Source organism: Otolemur garnettii, unplaced genomic scaffold (assembly GCF_000181295.1).
Source record: "Otolemur garnettii isolate 467f Iridium unplaced genomic scaffold, OtoGar3 scaffold00015, whole genome shotgun sequence".
NCBI lineage: Eukaryota > Metazoa > Chordata > Mammalia > Primates > Galagidae > Otolemur > Otolemur garnettii.
This window is the reverse complement of record NW_003852410.1, coordinates 25,805,296-25,824,664: the sequence shown is the minus strand read 5'-3', so window position 1 is coordinate 25,824,664 and position 19,369 is coordinate 25,805,296. Positions and strand designations below refer to the sequence as shown.

The following is a 19,369-nucleotide window of genomic DNA, read 5'->3' as shown; positions in this document are numbered from 1 at the left end:
ATTGTTGTTTGGTAGGCCCGGGCTGGATTCGAACCCACCACCTTAGGTGTATGTGGCTGGCACCTTAGCCGCTTGAGCCACAGGCGCCGAGCCTTTTGTTCCATTTTTAATTTCAGGTGACACCTGTTTCTTTCCCTCGTATCACATCCCTTGCTTGTTACTCATCTGAGGTCAAAATGGAATCTGATTCAAGCAGCATCTGCTGTGGACAGCATCCCTCTGTTACCTTTTGCTATGTTAATCGGATGATTTCATCTATAATTGTTTCTCACAGTAATGAACTGGGAATTTTAGGAATGGATAAGTTAGAAATAGAGATGAAACTCTGCCACATTGTGGAAGTTTCTTGACTTTTCCCTCTCATGGGGAAATGATATTTTTGAGACTTACTTTCCTTGTTGAGCAAAAGAGATAGTTTTAAATAAGAATCTTTAGTTCAAACGAGTATATATAGATGCATCTCAACACAGGTGGGTGCATGTATGTATATAGATATTGATGATGATAAAATTTTCCTAATTGCTTCAGATAAGACTAAAAAATTACTTATTGAAAGAGAAAAAAAGAGGATAAACTCACATTTTATTTATAACTATACTAGTTGGTTTGTTTTTAAAAAAATAATTTAATATTTTAAAAACGTTTCTAGATGAAGGATTCCATTTGTACATTGATTTATACATTTGTATCTTATAAATATCCCAAAAAGAGTCAATCAAAAAATTATATCTGCCAAAATAAGTGTAATCATGTTGTTCAGCCTAACAAGGAAGAGGAGGTGCTTTGCATGCACAATTCCATGCAAATGAATTCACATTTCCATTTAGCTGTAATGGGCACATTCTCCCCACAGCTGTGCTTTTGGTTTTGACATAGTGATAGAAGCTCCACTTTCAAAATTATTGGATTTAGAAATAGAGTTGTAATATTGAATTTGCTGCCTAAAATAATAGCTATCCTTTAAAAAAAATGTTATTACACACTCAAAACCCCTTGCCTATACTAACTCATTTAATTCTCCTAACAATCTGTGAGCGTGGTACTGTGACAGTCTTCCAAAGGCCATCTTGAGGAATAGAAAGGTTAAGCATTTGGGCTAGGATCACACAGCTGGTAAGACATTGGCCTGAACTTGAGCTTGTGCTTTGAGGCTTAGGAACTAGCTCTGTTAATGGGTGTGGTGTCCTGCATTCAGGGTATCAGGCCCTAATCTCAACGTTACCTCCTATTTCTCCTAGGTACTGTAACCTCCATTTTATAGCTGAGATAACTGAGATTCGGAATAATTACACCAGGACAAGAGAATTGGTGTTTTTTATCTTTTTTATTTTTCTGCTGCTTTTTATTTGAAGGGTAGAATTTAGTTGACCTGAAGTGCACAGGTGAACTGAGTCTTTTGATGGAAGGTATTTTAAGTGGATTCCACATATGACCCTAAATATTCTATAGGACACGTAATTTAATGCCCATGGTGTTATAGGACAGTTTGTTATGTCCTTCAACGTTGAGTGTGATACTTAACTACTTTTACTATTTAAAAACTTGCAAATGAAATCTTAAGGGTTTTACTGATTTAGTCTAGTTTATTTCAGAAATTTAGGTTTTGTGGTTGGGGTGAGGTTGGTGGCAATTCTAGACCTGACAGAGAGCCCCTGAAAGGATGTACAGAGCACTTGTGCCCATCCCCGCTGGAGCCTTTTATTTCCTGTTGTTTCGCCTGCATTCTTCTGTACTTCATGCCTTTCTTGGTGAAGCTTTTCCTTGGAAGCTCATCTTTGCAGGGAGAGCTCTGTCTAAATGTCAGCTACTCTTAGTCACAAGGTTATGGGTTTTCTTTATTTTTTATCTACTTTACCGCTTCAATTAGTCACACCAGTTGCTGAGTATGATAAATAAGATGGAGGTCAGCTTTAGGATTTTAGAAGTTACTTTTCTAAGAGATAGCCTATTCTTATATTCTTTCTTTTAGGTTATTTGTCAAAAAAGATGTTTGCCTTGAATGAAAATGATTTGTTACAGTGTCTTCTTTTGACATTTTGCCTCCCCCGAGTCATTCCTTCCCAAAACTCTCGCGTTTACAGTTGTTAGAATGAGCTTTGATAAAAGTTGTTCTTAGAATCATCTGGAATATTTATATTGCCAAGTTTGTTCATAAAAATTTATCTTTCACCATTAAAATTATTTCTTTCTGGGCCAGGTGTGGTGGCACATGCCTATAATCCTGGCACTCTGGGAGGCTAAGACGGGTGGATCACCTGAGCTCTTCTACAAATGAAACTTTACCCTGGAAGTGAGCACCGTGTAACCTAAATATTACCTGCATCTAATTTGAATAAAGTTTAAAAAAAAAAGACTAGCCTAAGCAAAAGCATGGGCCTGTTTCTACTAAAGATAGAAAAACTAGCTAGGTGTTGTGGGGACACCTGCAGTCTCAGCTACTCTGGAGGCTGAGGCAAGGGGATCTCTTGAGCCCAAGAGTTTGAGGTTGCTGTGAGCTATGATGCCTTGGCACTCTACTTAGGGCATAGAGGGAGACTCTGTGTCAAACAAACATTTATTTCTTTCTAAAAGATAATTCCTCTGGTAGCAGGGCAATTTATAGTATAGAACTTTATTATTGAGCTTAGTTGCTTTAAAAATTTGTTTTGATGTGGTTAACTGGACCTAGAAATCTTAAACTGGACATACTGGGACTCCAGCTCTCAGAACTTAGAGAGTGGGATTTTATTTCAGCCAAATTGTCAGTCCAAGTGAATGATGGCTTATTTTTACAGGCTTATTATTACGTTTTTAGATTTGTCTTATATTAATAGTCCTTTTGTGTCCAAGTACACCTAAGATCCAGTAGCATAAACATCAAGTCCACTGAAACATTATTTATATTTACATTCAGAATTACACTGTCAATTTTGGTGGGTTCCAGGTGCTTGTCCCATTGGTGAGACTCAGGCTGCCTCACCTTTGGGCGTTGCTATGACTGTGCCTCAGTGTTTAGCAGCAGTTCTCAACCTGGGGGTCGTGACCCCTTTGTAACAATGAAAATACATAGTGTCGTCAGGAAGGTTGAGAACCACAGGTGTAATGGGAGAAGAGGGCTCAGGTTATTGCATCCACTTCTGGTCAGCCCCTCCAGCTGCTACTGTTAGCCTCCTGCTGTAGGCTTTACCTCCATAATTGGTGAAGTCAATTTTCTAATTTAGTGGGATCCTGTCATTGCCACCACTCAAGTCCTTGATGATCTGGCCTTGTGGGCAGCCTGAAGTCAGTATCAGTGCCTTTCAAACCTGCCTTTCTATCAGGATTACTTTGGCCACGTGTTAAACATGGACATACCTGGGGCCCACTGTGGCTTAATGACTCTTGGGATGTTTTTAGGCATTGAGCCTGATCTGTTCTTAAACCTTTCTGTGGGAGCCAGTGGTGAGTCTTCACCTTCCTAGTCTTTCTCTTTTCCACACCAGGGTTCTCTGTTTATGCCTTTATTATAGTGCAGACTTCTTGTCTGTTTCATTCAACACCCTTTGACCTGGTACAAACACTTCACCCCACCTCTTCCACTTTTTTCCCTGAGTGTGCAGCACAGAGTTTAAGTAGTTGGAAATGGTTGAAGTGAATGCAGTTTGAAGTCATTAAAATTTGGAGGCCTCTTATTGGTGTGCAAAGGCAGTAGGTTCAAATTAAGAACAAGCCCCTAGGCTTTCATGTGTCCTGGTGGCCAGCTTTATTTAGGGATAGTAACTGTTTACTGTGCTGTTCCTGCCCTCCAGATACTTGCTCAGACATTATTGAAATCAAGATGTGACATTAAGGATATCAGATCTCTCTTGCCATCACTTTATAGTTGAGGAAATAGAGGTGCATTGAGTTTTATTAACATGCTTAGGACCACACAGTTTGTAAATGAATTAAGTTCAGTGTGAATCCAGTCCTCTTGGTCGTTAGATTTTTTTTTTTGAGACACAGTCTCACTATGTTTCTCTTGGTAGAGTACAGTGGCATCATAGCTCATAGCAACCTCGAACTCTTGGGCTCAAGCGGTTCTCTTGCCTCAGCCTTCCAAATAGCTAGGACTACAGGTGCCCGCCACAATGCCCGGCTGTTCTTTGTTGCAGTTATCATCTTTGTTTAGCTGGCCCTGGCTGGGTTCAAACCCGCCACCTTCCGTGGATGTGGCTGGTGCTGTAACCATTGTGCTACAGGTGCTGAGCCTGGTCTTTGGCTCTTGATCTTTAGGCCCAGTAATGCCCACTGAAATGTGTGACAGTGTGGGACAACATGGCACTTGTCTCACAGCAGGACTCCTGTTCACCTGTGTCTTGTTGTAAGCTAAGGGATGTGGGGGGGGGGTCTTAGGTTATTAAATGCTGAATACAGAGGGGAAGCCCCGAAAGTAACTCATGAGCACGGTTGGGACAGCAGCTTCTTGATTGAACAATAGTATGAATTTAGTATTGAATTTTTGTGTTTGAGGGGACATGATAAGGATAATCTGTACAGCTGCACACTCACCGTGTTTTCAACTTGGAGCTGCATTTATAATCATCAACTTTGGGAGATCATGATAAACAGATGAGGACACTGAAGCAAGGTTTATTAGTCTACCAGGGCAATTAGAACAACATGCCACAAACTGTGTGGCTTAAACAACAGAAATTTATTTTCTCACAGTTAAGAAGACTGGCCGTTCAAGACCAAGGTGTGGGCAAGTTTGGTTTCTCCGGGGCCCCTCCCCTTGGCTTGCGCATGGCCCCTTTTCCCTGGGTCCTCGGCCCCTTCTCCCTGTGGCCTCATGTGGCCTTTCTTTTCTTTCCTCCTTCTCCTTTTATTGGCTCCTCAATCCTCTTGGATTAGGGCTGAACCCTTATTACCACATTTCACCATCCTTACCTCTCTGAAAGCCCTATCTCCAAATATAGTCACATCGGAAGTTAAGGCTTCAGCAGATGAATGTTAACGGAGGCTGGGAGAGGGCACACAATTCAGTCAGTAACACCCAAAGACACTAAACTGCTGGCCTCAAATTCCAGATTTGATCAGTGGGAGGGAATTGGGCTAAGATGACAGGTTTCTAGGACAAATGGTGAAGGCATCAGAACCATTGTCATGACCTTGGTATGTGAAGAAGCAGTTCAGTTAGGGAAGATTTACTGTTGGGTTGCCTACCTGAGATCAATTGAAAAATTGTTTTTTTGTATTAAATGATTAAGCCTAGAAGTTGGACTTCACTGTTGAGTCATGTTGCCAAAACTACACAGGCATATATGTTTGGGTACTTACTCCCCTTTTTATTTAAATTTATTTTTAATTTCTGGATACAGCCTGGAATGTTCATAACTCACTGTACCCTCAAACTTCTAGGCTCAAGTATTCTTTCCTCTGATCCCTCCTGAGTAGATGGGGCTATAGGTATACACTTGGCTAATTTTATTTTATTTTTTTAAATTTTTAAAAAACATTTATACTCTAAATAGAAAAATATAGAACACTTCTTGAATTTGTATGTTCTCCTTGTGCAGAGGCCATGCTAATCTTCTCTGTATCATTCCAATTTTAGCATATGTGCTGCCGAATTAAACACTTGGCTAATTTTAATAAAGTTTTTTTTTTTTGGCAGAGACAGGGACACCTAAGGTTGCCCAGGCTGCTTTTGAACTCCTGACCTTAAGTGATCCTCCTACAACTAACACCCAAAGTGCTGGGTTTATAGATGTTAGTCACTGTACCTGGACTTTCATTGTTGTTGTTGTTGTTTTCTTCTTTGAAAGGTCCTTCTTGGATTTAATTTCAAAATAAGAATAGTGGGGTGGTGCCTGTGGCTCAAGAAGTAGGGCACTAGCCCCATGTACTAGGGGTGGCGGGTTCAAGCCTAGCCCTGGCCAAAACTGGAAAAAATAAATCATAAAAATTAAAATAAATAAGTGACCATTGATGGTGGTAAAAAAAAAAATAAGAATAGCAAATGTAACATTCTAGTATGTTTCAGCATAGTCTTTGAGATTTTGATATGTGTGAGTCAGTAAGTTTAACTGTTTCTATAATGATCAGTCTAAAATGAATGAGCAGAGTGGTGGGCACAGTGGTGCTTCCCTGTAGTCCTGGCTACTCCAGAGGTTGAGGTGGCAGGAAGGCTTGAGCCCAGGAGTTTGAGTTTAGCCTTGGCAACATAGCAAGACCCTATCTCTAATAACAGTAATAATAACAATAATAACAACAACAACAAAAATACATAACACATGATTGACCAGAGTGCTTCCAATGTGATGTTCTGGCCTCATAGTGATCAAAATCAGGCTTTCCCTTTAAAACTGTAATATTTCAAATTGTATATGAAAACACCACACTGTACCCCATGATTGCATTAATATACACAGCTATGATTTAATAAAAAAAAAAAAAAGAAAATCCCTTCAAAATACCCTGTATATAACCAGAATTGAAATTAAAACCTATTCCAGTCTTTAAAAAACAACAACAACAAAAAACTGTATAGTTTCTTGCTGTGTACTTTTCTGTAAAGTTGACGTCTTAAATAATACCTTACATTTGTTTGTGTGGACTGGAACTTTCGAACTAAATACCAAGTTCTAAAACTTTTAAAAAGTAATTGACTACGTTTTATTTCAGTAATGCCATAATATTCCGTAGTACTCCAAAGACTGGTCAAAAAGTGAGAAATTGGGTATTCTTACCACTCTCCTGAAGCTTTTTCTTCTTCTTTTGCTTTCTCCTGCTAAAACTGTCATTTGGAATTAGTTCTTGTCTTGTGTTTCTGTAAATAAAATTGATAGCATGTTATTAGTGTCTTTGTTAACAGAATTCTGAGAGTTTGCATTTTAAAAGGAGCTAAAGAAAATCTAAGCTTTTCATGTTTAATGGGGGCTAGTCTTTAAGCGAACAATAGTATGAAGTTAGCACCTATTAATTAAAATGTCTGGCAAACCATAGCTGTATGAATTCAGTAAGGATTGAGAGAAATATGCAGGTTTCTGATTTATGGGTTAGTATCAGAGAATTTTTAACGTAAGCAAATCTAAAACCAACAAGGTATGTATCCTGAGATAATAGGTAATCTTTAATTTTTGGGCTTTAAAGTTAGAATCATCGATGAAAACTGAAATTCTACAGCAAATTATTTTTACTAGTGGTAGGAAAAGCTTATTTAATGTGTTAAATATATTTAAATATCTCTTGAGTTGATTACACCAGAAAAATATTTACTGTTAGGTAGATCTGCGTTTGGCCTCTTTAGAATGAATGTTATATGATTGTTATTGTAGATGCACAGAGAGCATGAGAGAATGTTCTCTGGCATTCCGTTTCTTTAAAAATTTGTCCCGCTGCTCCTGGAAGCCCCAAATCAGTAAGGAAGATAAATGTAAAAACAAATTAAAGCAAAATGCTAAATATTCCCCAGCTGTCAGGAGACTGGAATTTCTAGGAAGGACCAGCTCCAAGAGCCAGGGCATGGCCTGAAATATTTTAAACCAAGATTGACAGAGGTGGCCCTTGAACTGAAAAAATAGGAATTTGTGGTATCGTGCGATACAACCTTATATAGAGGAGTGTTACTTTCTTGTTAGGAAAAAATGCTTTTCAAATTTTTGATAAAGTTTATTTAAGCTTACTCAATATAAAGGATTTGGAAAATAAACACTTAGAGAAATAAAAATAATGGTTAATTACATTAGGGAAAAAGCACCTACATTTCGTATGTTTTCTTGGACAGTCTTTCATCCCCCACCACCTCAACTAGACCTCCTTACTCCTTACAGGCATCCTCAAACTACGGCCTCGTGGGCCACATGGGGCCCGCCTAGGACATTTATCTGGCCTGCCAGTTGTTTTTGCTGCCACTACCTGTCCTGCTTAGCAGCCCACTTGTCCTGGGGCCTCAGTCTGGCCCTCCAACAGTCTGAGGGACAGTGAACTGGCCCCCTGTTTAAAAACTTTGAGAACCCCTGCCTTAACAACATTTTCCTCAGTACAAAACTCACACCTTCTCAATCTTTTGGTTTAATTTTGTAATCCTAATGCATTCTAGAGTTGCCTGTATTTTATGTGGTACTATTTCTTTTTCCTCCAAAAAAGCTGCTATTAAAATGACTGTGTATTTCAGAATTCATGGAGTCTTAGAATTTAGGGAATATAGCATACATATATTTATGTGTACACTTATAGTTTATATGCACATTTATATTTAGATGTGTTCCTGCATTTTCCCCTTGACATTATGTCATAAACATTTCCTAGTACTGTTAAGGTCTAGCCACTTGCAGTATCTAAATCATAGAACTTTATATGATAGTGCCTTAATTAATAAGATTTTCTTTAGTCATTTTGCTTCCTTTTAATTTTTTGGACTGACTATACTTAACTTTCTTAAAAACATTCTTTGTTAATTTTCTGTCTAAATATCCAGGATCCACTTTGATCTGTATTCTTCCAGTTAATAAATCTTTTAATGTTTAAAATACTGAGGGCTATAAACCTGAACCATCCCAGTAGTGAATGTTTTACACATCGATTATGATTTGGGCAAATGCATCTTATTGCTCTACGGCAAGAAAATACTTAGCCTTCATCTCTTAAACTAAATGATTTAATAAGTACTTAGTAAGTGTGTAATGAGGATGATTTGAGTTTTATTACAAATGATGTCACAGTGTGAATTGTGTAACTATTGGGTAGCTCATGCCAATTTGAGCTCTAGGAACACTCTTCATCAAAGAATCATTGAGCGGCTGGGCACTTTAGACATGGGTGCATGGGATGGAGGTTTTTGTATTTTTTTTTTATCTTTTGGAGTTTATACCGGGAAATCAAGAGGTGGTGTCCAGATGGATGATATATGCAAGTAAACAAGCATATTGGACATAGATAATTTCAGATAGATATCTATCTAAATTACACCTTTTCCTATCTAGCAATTACTTCACCCAGTTCAACAGACATAAACAATCAAAAAGTATCAACTTGAGGGGCGGTGCCTGTGGCTCAAAGGAGTAGGGCACTGGCCCCATATGCTGGAGGTGGTGGGTTCAAACCCAGGCCTGGCTAAAAACTGCCAAAAAAAAAAAAAAAAGTCTCAATTTGTACTTTGTGACTGTTAAAGAATTTTAAACCAAAAATGTTAGAGACAGTTCATACGTATGTTTAACATAGTCAAATTAGTGTGTGTGTGTGTGTGTGTGTGTGTGGAGGGGAGCCCATTCCAGCTGGTCTTCAAGTCAGATGATTTTCAAGAAGATTTGAGTATTAAGTCAGGACTTTTCGTGCACACTTTAGGTGGAGAAATTAAAAGTCTATTTCTCTCTTTATAGTGCTTTTATTTTTGTGAGAGTTCTTCTTTCTTTTCAAAGAAAAAGAAAAAAAAAATCTTTGTCCTGTAGGTATAAAGTCATTACCTGGACTAATGGGGCATTGAACTAACCGGAGGTACAAGGTGGACTCTTTTTAAACCTTTTTATTGGATCCTTTTCACTGGCAGGTCAAATAAGATGTGATTAAACTTAGTCCCCTCCATCCCGCCCCCACCTCCCCTTCTACCCTTAAGAAATGTTTTCATGCTTAGGAAATGGCCCCACAAAAGAACATTCATGTGCTTCCACCCACTGGCCATCTACTAAGCAAAATAAACTACAAGTAAGAGAAAACACGAATGCTTCCATGCAGTAGTAAATTTGCTTGACTACAAACGTGAAAATAATGGAGGGTAGACGGATGTGCCAGCACAAGGCCAGGGCCTTTCTGGAGCCCACAGTGTGAGATGAATAGTGAGGGGATCTTCTGAGAAGTTACTCTGAGGAGCTGGATGCAGAGGAAGCCAGAGCACCAGGAAGCTTTTTGAGGCTCAGTTGGAGTGAGTCAAGTATTTCTTTTTTTTTTTTTTTTTTGAGACAGAGCCTCAAGCTATCCCCCTGGGTAGAGTGCCATGGCATCACGCTCACAGCAACCTCCAACTCCTGGGCTCAAGCAAGTCTCCTGCCTCAGCCTCCCAAGTAGCTGGGACCACAGACGCCTGCCACAACGCCTGGCCATTTTTTGGTTGCAGCCATCATTGTTGTTTGGCGGGCCCAGGCTGGAGATTCGAACCCGCCACCTTAGGTGTATGTGGCCGGCGCCTTAGCCGCGCTGAGCCGAGTCAAGTATTTCTTATGGAATTGAGGAGGGAGTGGGGGCTGGCAGCTGGATTATAGCCACAGGCTGTGTTGTTGGTGAAGTGCAGGAGTCCTGCAGAAGGCCAGGTCTGCTGGTGGGAACTGGAGAAGGAAAGGGACAGCCTTCTGGGATGCTCAGAGCTTTCCCTGCTATGTGCCAGCCTGGTGGCGTTGGTGCTGTCTTAATGTGGTGTATCAGAGTGGACAGAGGCCTTTGAGGTGGAGGGCAGAATAGAATAGAAACCCATAGGTCAGAATCGGTTAAAATTAGAGTTAAATAACGATGTATAGCCTCTTGACCAGTCAAAATACTTTAATCCAGTCAAAATACTCTCAAGGCTTTTTATAGCCATTTGTCGACCCACTTTTAAAACGTGTGTAAAACACAAAAGACTTAGATGAGCTTTGAAAAAGCTTTGAAAAAGAACAGCATTGAGGGGCTGAAACTATCTGGTATGATGACTTATGGTAAAGCTGTGGGAATGAAAACCATGAGGTACACAGGAAACTTGTATGTGAACATTCATAATTGGCAAAAAACTGAAGGCAACTCAAATTTCAATTGACTGATACATAGATAAACAATTCGTAGTATTGTTACTGAAAGTTTGGTACTTGTCTCTGAGGCCAAGGAAGGATGGGGACAAGTGATTTGAGGAAAAGAGAATACCGGCAAATGAGGAGGGCAACAGACTAACATCTCCAAAGACCTCCATCCTGCCCTTAAGCAGAAATATAGGGCTATTTATTTATTTTTTTTTATTTTGAGACAGAGTCTTATTATGTTGCTGCCCTTGGTAGAGTGCCATGGCTTCACAGCTCACAGCAACCTCAAATAATTGGGCTTAAGCAATTCTCTTGCCTCAGCCTTCCAAGTAGCTGGGACTACAGGAGCCTGCCACAACACCCAGCTACTTTTTGGTTGTAGTTGTCATTGTTTAGCAGGCCCAGGCTGGGCTTGAATCTGCCAGCCTCGGTGTATGTGAGGCCTCAGTGAGCTACAGGCGCTGAGCCAATGTATTTATTTTTTGAGATACTGTCTCACTTTATCACCCTCCATAGAGTGCTATGGTGTCATAGCTCACAGCAACCTCAAACTCTTAGGCTCAAGCAGTCCTCTTGCCTTAGCCTCCCAAGTGGCTGGGACTACAAGTACCTGCCACAACACCTGGTTATTTTTAGAGATGGAGGTCTCACTCTGGCTCAGGCTGGTCTCAAACTTGTAAGCTAAGGTGATCCATACTCCTCGGCCTCCCAAATGCTGGGGTTACAGGTGTGAGCCACTGCCCCAGGTAGGAATGCAGGTTTTTAATTCCCCAAAAGGGTGGGGGATTTGAAGAGACAAACCTTTTATATTTTGCCCTTTTTGAGACCTTTACTCCTTTCACAGTGCATCCATACAGGGAGATCAACCAAGTAACAGACAGAAACTTACCGTAGATACATACAAGTACGTGGATGAAGTCCTTTATTTTTCTTTTCTTTGCCTTTTATTTAAAAAAATTAAAATTCTTAAATTAAGGCCAGGCACAGTGGCTCACACCTGTAATCCTAGCACTCTAGGAAGCTGATACAGGTGGATTGCTTGAGCCAAAAGTTTAAGACTACCCTGAGTGAGAGTAAGACCCCTTCTCTACTAAAAATAGAAAAACTGAGGCAGGAGGATCCCCTGAGCCCAGGACTTGGAGGTTGCTGTGAGCTATGATGACACCACAGCACTCTACCCTGGGCAACAGAGCAAGACTTTGTATCCAAAGAAAAAATCTTAAAATAACAATTTTATTGAGATAATAATTCAGATACCAAACAATGTCCCCATTTAAAGTGTACAATTGAATGGTTTTAGTGTATTAACAGAGTGGTTCAACCATGAGTACAGTAAATTTTAGAACATTTTCATCACACCAAAAAGAAACACCATACCTGTTAGTAGTAACTTCCGATTCTTCTGCCTTGTTCCTCATGCCCATCTCCTGCTTTCCTGCCAGCTCCAGGAGACCCCTAATCTGCTTTCTGTCTCTGTAGACTGGCCTGTTGGGATTATTTGATGTCAGTGGGAATGTACAATTTGTGTTGTTTTGTGATTAGTTTCTTCCACTGAGTATAAAGGTTCACTAACGTTGTAGCATGTATCAGTACTACAATTCCTTTTTATCACCAAATAGTATTACACTGTATGGACATACCACATTTATTTCTTTTTTTTCATTAGTTGATGGATATCTGGGTATTGAGAGATCATTTCCGTTATGAATATTGTTGCTATAAACATTTATGCATAAATTTTTGTGTGGTCATAAATTTTCATTTCTTTCTTTCTTTCCTTTTTTTTTTTTTTGAGACAGAGTCTCAAGATGTTGCCCTGGGTAGAGTGCCATGGTGTCACAGCTCACAACAACCTCAACCTCTTGGGCTTAAGTGATTCTCTTGCCTTAGCCTCCCAAGTAGCTGGGGACTACAGGTGCCCCCAACAAAGCCTGGCTATTTTTTTGTTGTAGTTGTCATTGTTGTTTGGCAGGCCCGGGCTGGATTTGAACCTGCCAGCTCCAATGTATGTGGCTGGCGCCCTAGCCACTTGAGCTATAGGTACTGAGCCATGAGTTTTCATTTCTTTTGGGCATAAACCTCAGAGTGGAATTGCTGGTTCATATGACAACTCTATATTTTGAGAAACTGCCAGATTTTACAAAATGACTGTACCATTTTAACACCTACCAGCAGTTTATGAGGGTTCTAACTTTTAAACAATGGATAAATATCAAAAACATTTTATTGCATGAAATATGATACACTGTATGATAAGTTTACACAAAGTTCAAGATACTGATAAAACATGATAAGTACCAGCTAAAATTATGATAAAAATCAGACGGTGGTCTTCAGGCACCAGGAGTAAGACCTGGAAGAAACTGACCACAATTTCATAGCGTACAGGGAGTGACAGAAGTGTTCTAAGTCTTGATTTGAATACTGTATATATGATTGTATTATTTTATTAAATAAACAAATCGTACACCTAAAATGAATAGACTTTATTTTAGGCAAGTCACATATAAAATACGTTGATATAAAATGAAAATGAGATGTAGTTAGGCCTTCTGCCTTGCTCTTTGAAGTAATACCTGAAAGGGGAGTTTGGAAAGATCTTCCTTTTAAGAGCTATAAAATATTAATTTCCCAAGCTATTGATGACATGAGCATAAACTGCAGTACTGCTTTACTATATCTCAGTTTAACAGCATTTTAAGTACATGGAATTGATAACTTGGAGAAGCTTTTTTAAAAAAAATCCAATTTTATGAGACTTTCTGCTTTTAGTACTTCAGGTATTAGGCATTGGCATTGACTAGTAACATGTTCCACTTTAGCTCTGTTAGAGAAGGATTTGAGCTAAGAATTCAGAGTTGTGAAGGAAAAAAAACCTCTTTCCTAGTCCATGGAATCCTGCTGATAGAATAAATATTTTTGCTATGGTAATAAAAAAAGAGAGGAAAACTGCCCTAGGGATATTGAATTGGGAGACTGTTGAATCTGGGAAGTGCCAAAGTTATTAAAATATGACACTCAAGCCCAGTCATCATTTTAGCTTCTTTTTCACCAAAATTTTCAATTAATTTTCCCGATTGTGAGTTACCTCAAAATACTCCCCGAGGGTAGGTCCCATCTTATACTATATTCATTTATCCCTCTCTTATTTTCTATTTGTACATAGCTGGGTTTCTAGGCTCGGCATACATGTTTTATTTATCTGAATGTATTTTTTTGGCAGTACCACACTGTTTTCAGTACGAATGCTAGAGAGTGCTTTACTTGTAATACACACCCTTGCTGTTTGTTTTTGTTCTTTTCAGATTCTTTCTAGTGGTTCTTGCTTCAGATGAACTACAGGCATAGCCCTTTCCAAATGTTGGTGGTTATGTGGTTTATGAAAATTTAAATGTACATGCAGCGAAACTGGAATTTCTTTTCAGAATGAATCAATATGAAACTGAAAGATCAGAGAGTTTTTCTAGAAAATGGGAAGTATTATCAATCAGGCCAGAGCAAGAGTAAGAGATGCCAGACATTTCAGGAAACGTAATTTGGATTTCCATTTGATTTGTAATGGCTTGGGTATTTATTAATAAATGATGATGGCTATAACAGGCTCTCAGATCTCAGTGTTCAACAGAATGAAACTTTGCTTCTTACTTGTGCAAAGTTAGTAATGCTGGTGTGGTTGGTCAGTAGGCTCCTTCCATGTGGTCATGTAGGGACCCAGGCTCCTTCTCCCTTCCATGTGGTCATGTTGGGACCCAGGCTCCTTCTCCCTTCCATGTGGTCATGCAGCGACCCAGGCTTCTTCTCCCTGCCATGTGGTCATGCAGGGACCCAGGCTCCTTCTCCCTTCCATGAGGTCATGTAGGGACCCAGGCTCCTTCTCCCTTCCATGTGGTCATGCAGGGACCCAGGCTCCTTCTCCCTTCCATGAGGTCATATAGGGACCCAGGCTCCTTCTCCCTGCCATGTGGTCATGCAGGGACCCAGGCTCCTTCTCCCTTCCATGTGGTCATGTAGGGACCCAGGTGCCTTCTCCCTTCCATGTGGTCATGTAGGGACCCAGGCTCCTTCTCCCTGCCATGTGGTCATTTAGGGACCCAGGCTCCTTCTCCCTTCCATGTGGTCATGTAGGGACCCAGGCTCCTTCTCCCTTCCATGTGGTCATGTAGGGACCCAGGCTCCTTCTCCCTTCCATGTGGTCATTTAGGGACCCAGGCTCCTTCTCCCTTCCATGAGGTCATTTAGGACCCAGGTTCCTTCTGCCTTATAGCTCTGCCATTCTCATCTCTCTTGGGAACATTTCATTGGCTTTTTGTTGTCCACACCTGCACTGCACTGAGGGAGTTTAGGAAATTCACTTCATCTGTGTCATCCAGAAGAAAAAGAAACAAGCAATGTAGTAAAAGTCCCTGCTATGGCTTAATTAAGTAAGTATCTCAGTTGGGCACAGTGGCTGATACCTGGGAGGCTGAGGAGGGTAGATGGCTTGAGCTTCAGCATTTCAAAACCAGCCTGAGCAAGAGTGAGACCCCATCTCTACTAAAAATAAAAAATTAGCCAGGCATTGTGGCAGCAACTGTACTCTCAGTACTAAAGAGGCTGAGGTAAGAGGATTGTGTACCCTGGAGTTTGAGGTTGCTGTGAGCTATGATGACATGGTACTCTAGCCTGGGCAGCAGAGACACCATCTCCAATAAATAAACAGACAAATAAATAAATGTCTTGTACATACAAAATATAAGTTTGGTTGATTTAATATGGGCCTTCAGAAACTTTCCTCTCTAGCCTTGGAATACAGGACACATGGAGTAAAGGTGGATTTCTATTGTCTTTCCTTGGGAACATTTCCCGTAATCGCTAAGTTCCAGATGGAAGATTTGAACAAAGGATTGTGGTTCACCAGACTGGGGAGAGAACATACGAGTGTTGGCATGTGTGTGTTGCAGTGACTCTACCAGTTTTCTTGCTATTGACTGATGGATGCACATAGAATTAAGAGACATTTAGAGGGGTAGTTTGCTAACCTTGACTTTTTTTGGACTAATGTACTGTGGGTATGATGGCATACTCAAAGATGGGCTTATTAATCTCTTGCCTATTCAGTGTTGCACTGGTTCCTTTAACTATATTTATCAAATAAAACCAGCAATTGCAGTCCCATAAGGAAAACGTGAGTTTAACCTCCCATTTGTTGTTCCCTCATCTACAACCCCAGGGTGGGGGTGCTTCCCACAGTGACTGTCAGGGAATTCTGTTTCATTCTTCTACCATGAGGTTTTTTTATGGGTAATTTACTTTGAAGTTATTAACTCTTAAAACTATGGCTCAAAAATCTGTATTTCATTTTGTTTTTGCCGGTAAATATTACTGGCCCAGTGATAGAATAAACCTTCCAGATAAAATTCTGACTACCTAGTTAAATTTGAACGTCAGATAAGGGATAAACAATTTTTTAGGATGAGTATGTCCCATTCAATATGTGTAACATGCAAAAAATCATTTGTCCTTTTTCCAAAGTTCAAATTCAGCTGAGCATATGTATTTTACTTGCTAAATCTGGCAATCTTAGTTTATAGAACAATTTCATTATATAACTTTAAAAGGTTATTAAGTGGTTAGGCAGTTTAGGGATACCCACATCCAACAGTTGCAATAGCTGCACTGTTTTTTGACTGTATCAAACAGAACAAGGCTACATCTGGCATATTTATTCCTAATCTCATTATAGCACTTGGCATATAGGTGCTAACTGTCCATTTCCTACATGGTGTTGATGAAGAAAGGGAAAATTGATTCACTCATTTTATCAATCTGTTTCTTTTGCGTTTGTCACACTTTGGTCAGTAGCCTGTTTTAAGCTTTTTGTGGGTGGTGGTTGTTTCATAGTCTTCTTTTGTGTTTTTAAAGTATTAGTGATTTAAAAGGTACCCTGCTGGATACCTGGCAGGGGCTTTGTGAATGAATTTTCACCTACCAAGGATTTTTAGTGGGTGCAGAAAAGCCAAGGGAGGGTGACTGTTTGGGAGAGCAGCTTGTGGTCACCATGTTGAAATGGAACAGAAAGAATTTTCGGTCATAGATGAGGACAAATAACCAGTGAGGACGATTAAACCACGGGGTGGCCTCTGGAGGCAGACAGCAGAGACTGTTCTTGAGGCAGTCAAAGGCAAATGTCTCCACTGGGAAGTTGTCTATTGATCTTATTATCCCGGGACTTGAAATAACATTTCAATTTTCCCCTTGAAAACCCATGATGCTGTTTTTAAAATCACATACTTCATCCTTAAACTCTCATGCAAAGCCATTACTTGAACTAAACCTCTCTCACCAGAAATGTCTTTAAGGGGCATTCTTGGTGCAGGAATGCATATTGTAAAAGATGAAAATTGAAAGCTTTTTGGTTCTCTGTTACATGAGATGGACTTTGTGCAAGGTGAGCTCCTTAGGAGGCTTTGAAATACATCATATCATTATATATATATATATATATATATATATATATATAATCATTTTTACTAGTATATAACATGAATTTGGTAACTCATATGAAGTCAAATGTCAGAGAGGATTTGGGAGAGAGTTTTAGAATCCAAGCAAATGTGAGTCTGGGTCCCAGTCTGACCATTCATTTAGTCTGTGGCCTGGAGCAAATGGCACAAAGCCTTAGTTTACTTATCTAATTAAGTAGGAATAAGAATCGCAATTATTATGAGAGTTGAAGACCTGGATAAAGCACTCACTTCAGTTTCTAACTCCTGATAAATGCTCTAAAAATTTGAATTGCTATATTTTATTATTTATACCTGTAATTTTAAAGAGATAATTGTTACAGTGTTAAGACTCAAAGCTACAATAGCAAGTAATTAATCTGTACAATAGCAATTAATATCTGAGTGATGAATTGTTTACCTATAAGCGACAGCTAGGAACATAGTCATGTATGTGACTGTTGCATGTCCCAGGACAGTTTCTTACTAGATTAATAATAAGAAACAAGTTAAAGAATACCTGTAGGCTGTCAGGACAGAAGACACCTACTTGGATTGACATCCTGACTCTGAATGTTGCTGAGACGGTCTTTGATGTTGAAAGAAATACAAGTACTTAACATTCTCTGAAGGTAATTGGGTAACTGGTGCTAAGTGTACTTCCCCTAGAACTTGCCCTAACCCCCTGGTGCTGAGAACATGGGGGGCCCTTGGTGAATTAGCACTGAAAGAAAATATTTTGGGGCTCCAGTACCATAGTCACTGTGCACATGTGCTATTCAAATTAGAATGAAGTGAAATTAGGAATTCAGTTTTTCGGAGTTTTGGGTTGAATTGGTACCCTTCTCCTCCCATCCATATGTTGCAGTCCTCACCCCTGTACCTCAGAAAGTGACTTACTTAGAAATAGGGTCCTTGTAGACTTAATTTAGCATGTTAGGATGAGATTATACTGAAGTAAGATGGGCCTCAAATCCAGTATCACTGGTGTCCTTATAAAAAGGAAAAATTATGACAGACAACGTGTGAGCACATGTGAGCATATGCACAGCACCACGTGAACTTGAAGACATGGATCAGGGTGATGCGTCTCCCAGCCAGCGAATGCCGAAGGTTGTCAACAAGCCACAGAAACTAGGCGAAGGAGGCGTTGGACAGACCCTTCCCTCAGAAGGAGCAGCCCCTGCTGACACCTTGTTCTAGGACTTCTGGTCTCCAGAACAGTGAGACAACAAACATTTATTGTTTTAGCCACCTGGTTTGTGCTTATGGCAACCTTAGCCTACTTACGGCAACCTTAGCCTACTCACATATGCAGCCTCACTGGCCACATTTTAAAGGCTCTGTAGCCACCTGTGGCTGTCATCTTGGGCAGGAAGGACAATGACCGTGGCCATATTGCAGAATGTTCTACGGGAGAACTCTCCTTTCAGGATCCCGGACTGCGTGTAGCTCCAAAAGCTTAAGCTTAAAAAATAGAAAAGGTTTGAATGAGTTGTGTGAAGGGATCTCCTTTGCCCTGCAGTCCAGAGGAAAACACGTGAATAATTAACAACAACAAAAACCTCCTTAAAATTAGGCTGGTCGACATGCTCAGATATTCACAGATCCCTGTTGTGGAAAAGGCGGGTACGGTGGCTGAGATGGCCTTCTCTCCTGTGAGAGATGAATTTCGAATTGAACTTCCAGGGCTAAACTCTTACATGATTACATTCTATATAGAGAGCTTCCCTTTGTATCCAGCCCTGCTTTCCCCCTGGTCCTCTACTTCATACTTTATGAAAATGTTTGTAGAGACTCCCTGCTGCCTGCCGTGAGCTGTGAATAGGCAGGGAAGGGTTTGTTGCTCTAGTTTGATGCCTGGATGTGTAAGGAGGCACAGCCTTTCCTGCTTTGGAGCTGTGGCTGAGTATGTATTAAGAACTCTGTGCACCCTTTTTTCTGGTGAAGCCTGTGTGTCCTGGCTGGTGATGCTGGGCTGGTGGGGAAAAGCCTGCTAAGCTTGGAGTGGAGGTGACAACCTCACTGTGGGGCTGCAACCCCTTCCCACTGGGATTTGAACTTGCCTGTGACCATTGGCATTTCTGCCATCTTTGCTCTCTTTTCATGAGGTTTGACCTCAGTTCCTAGATAAGGTCCCTGTGCCTGACCTCCAAGCAGCTCCTCTTGGCTCTGAAGTGCCTC

General features: G+C 40.2%; 1 protein-coding gene and 1 non-coding gene across 4 annotated transcripts in view; one reads left to right on the top strand and one right to left on the bottom strand.

The window, feature by feature from the left end:
* The window catches only part of PTPRG (protein tyrosine phosphatase, receptor type G), a 740,009-nt gene that overhangs the window by 267,837 nt on the left and 452,803 nt on the right, over nt 1-19,369 (top strand). The window lies entirely within an intron of this gene.
* On the bottom strand, nt 5,472-5,578 carry LOC111723776. The gene has a single exon (XR_002772246.1). It is a non-coding gene; the product is annotated as a U6 spliceosomal RNA (small nuclear RNA).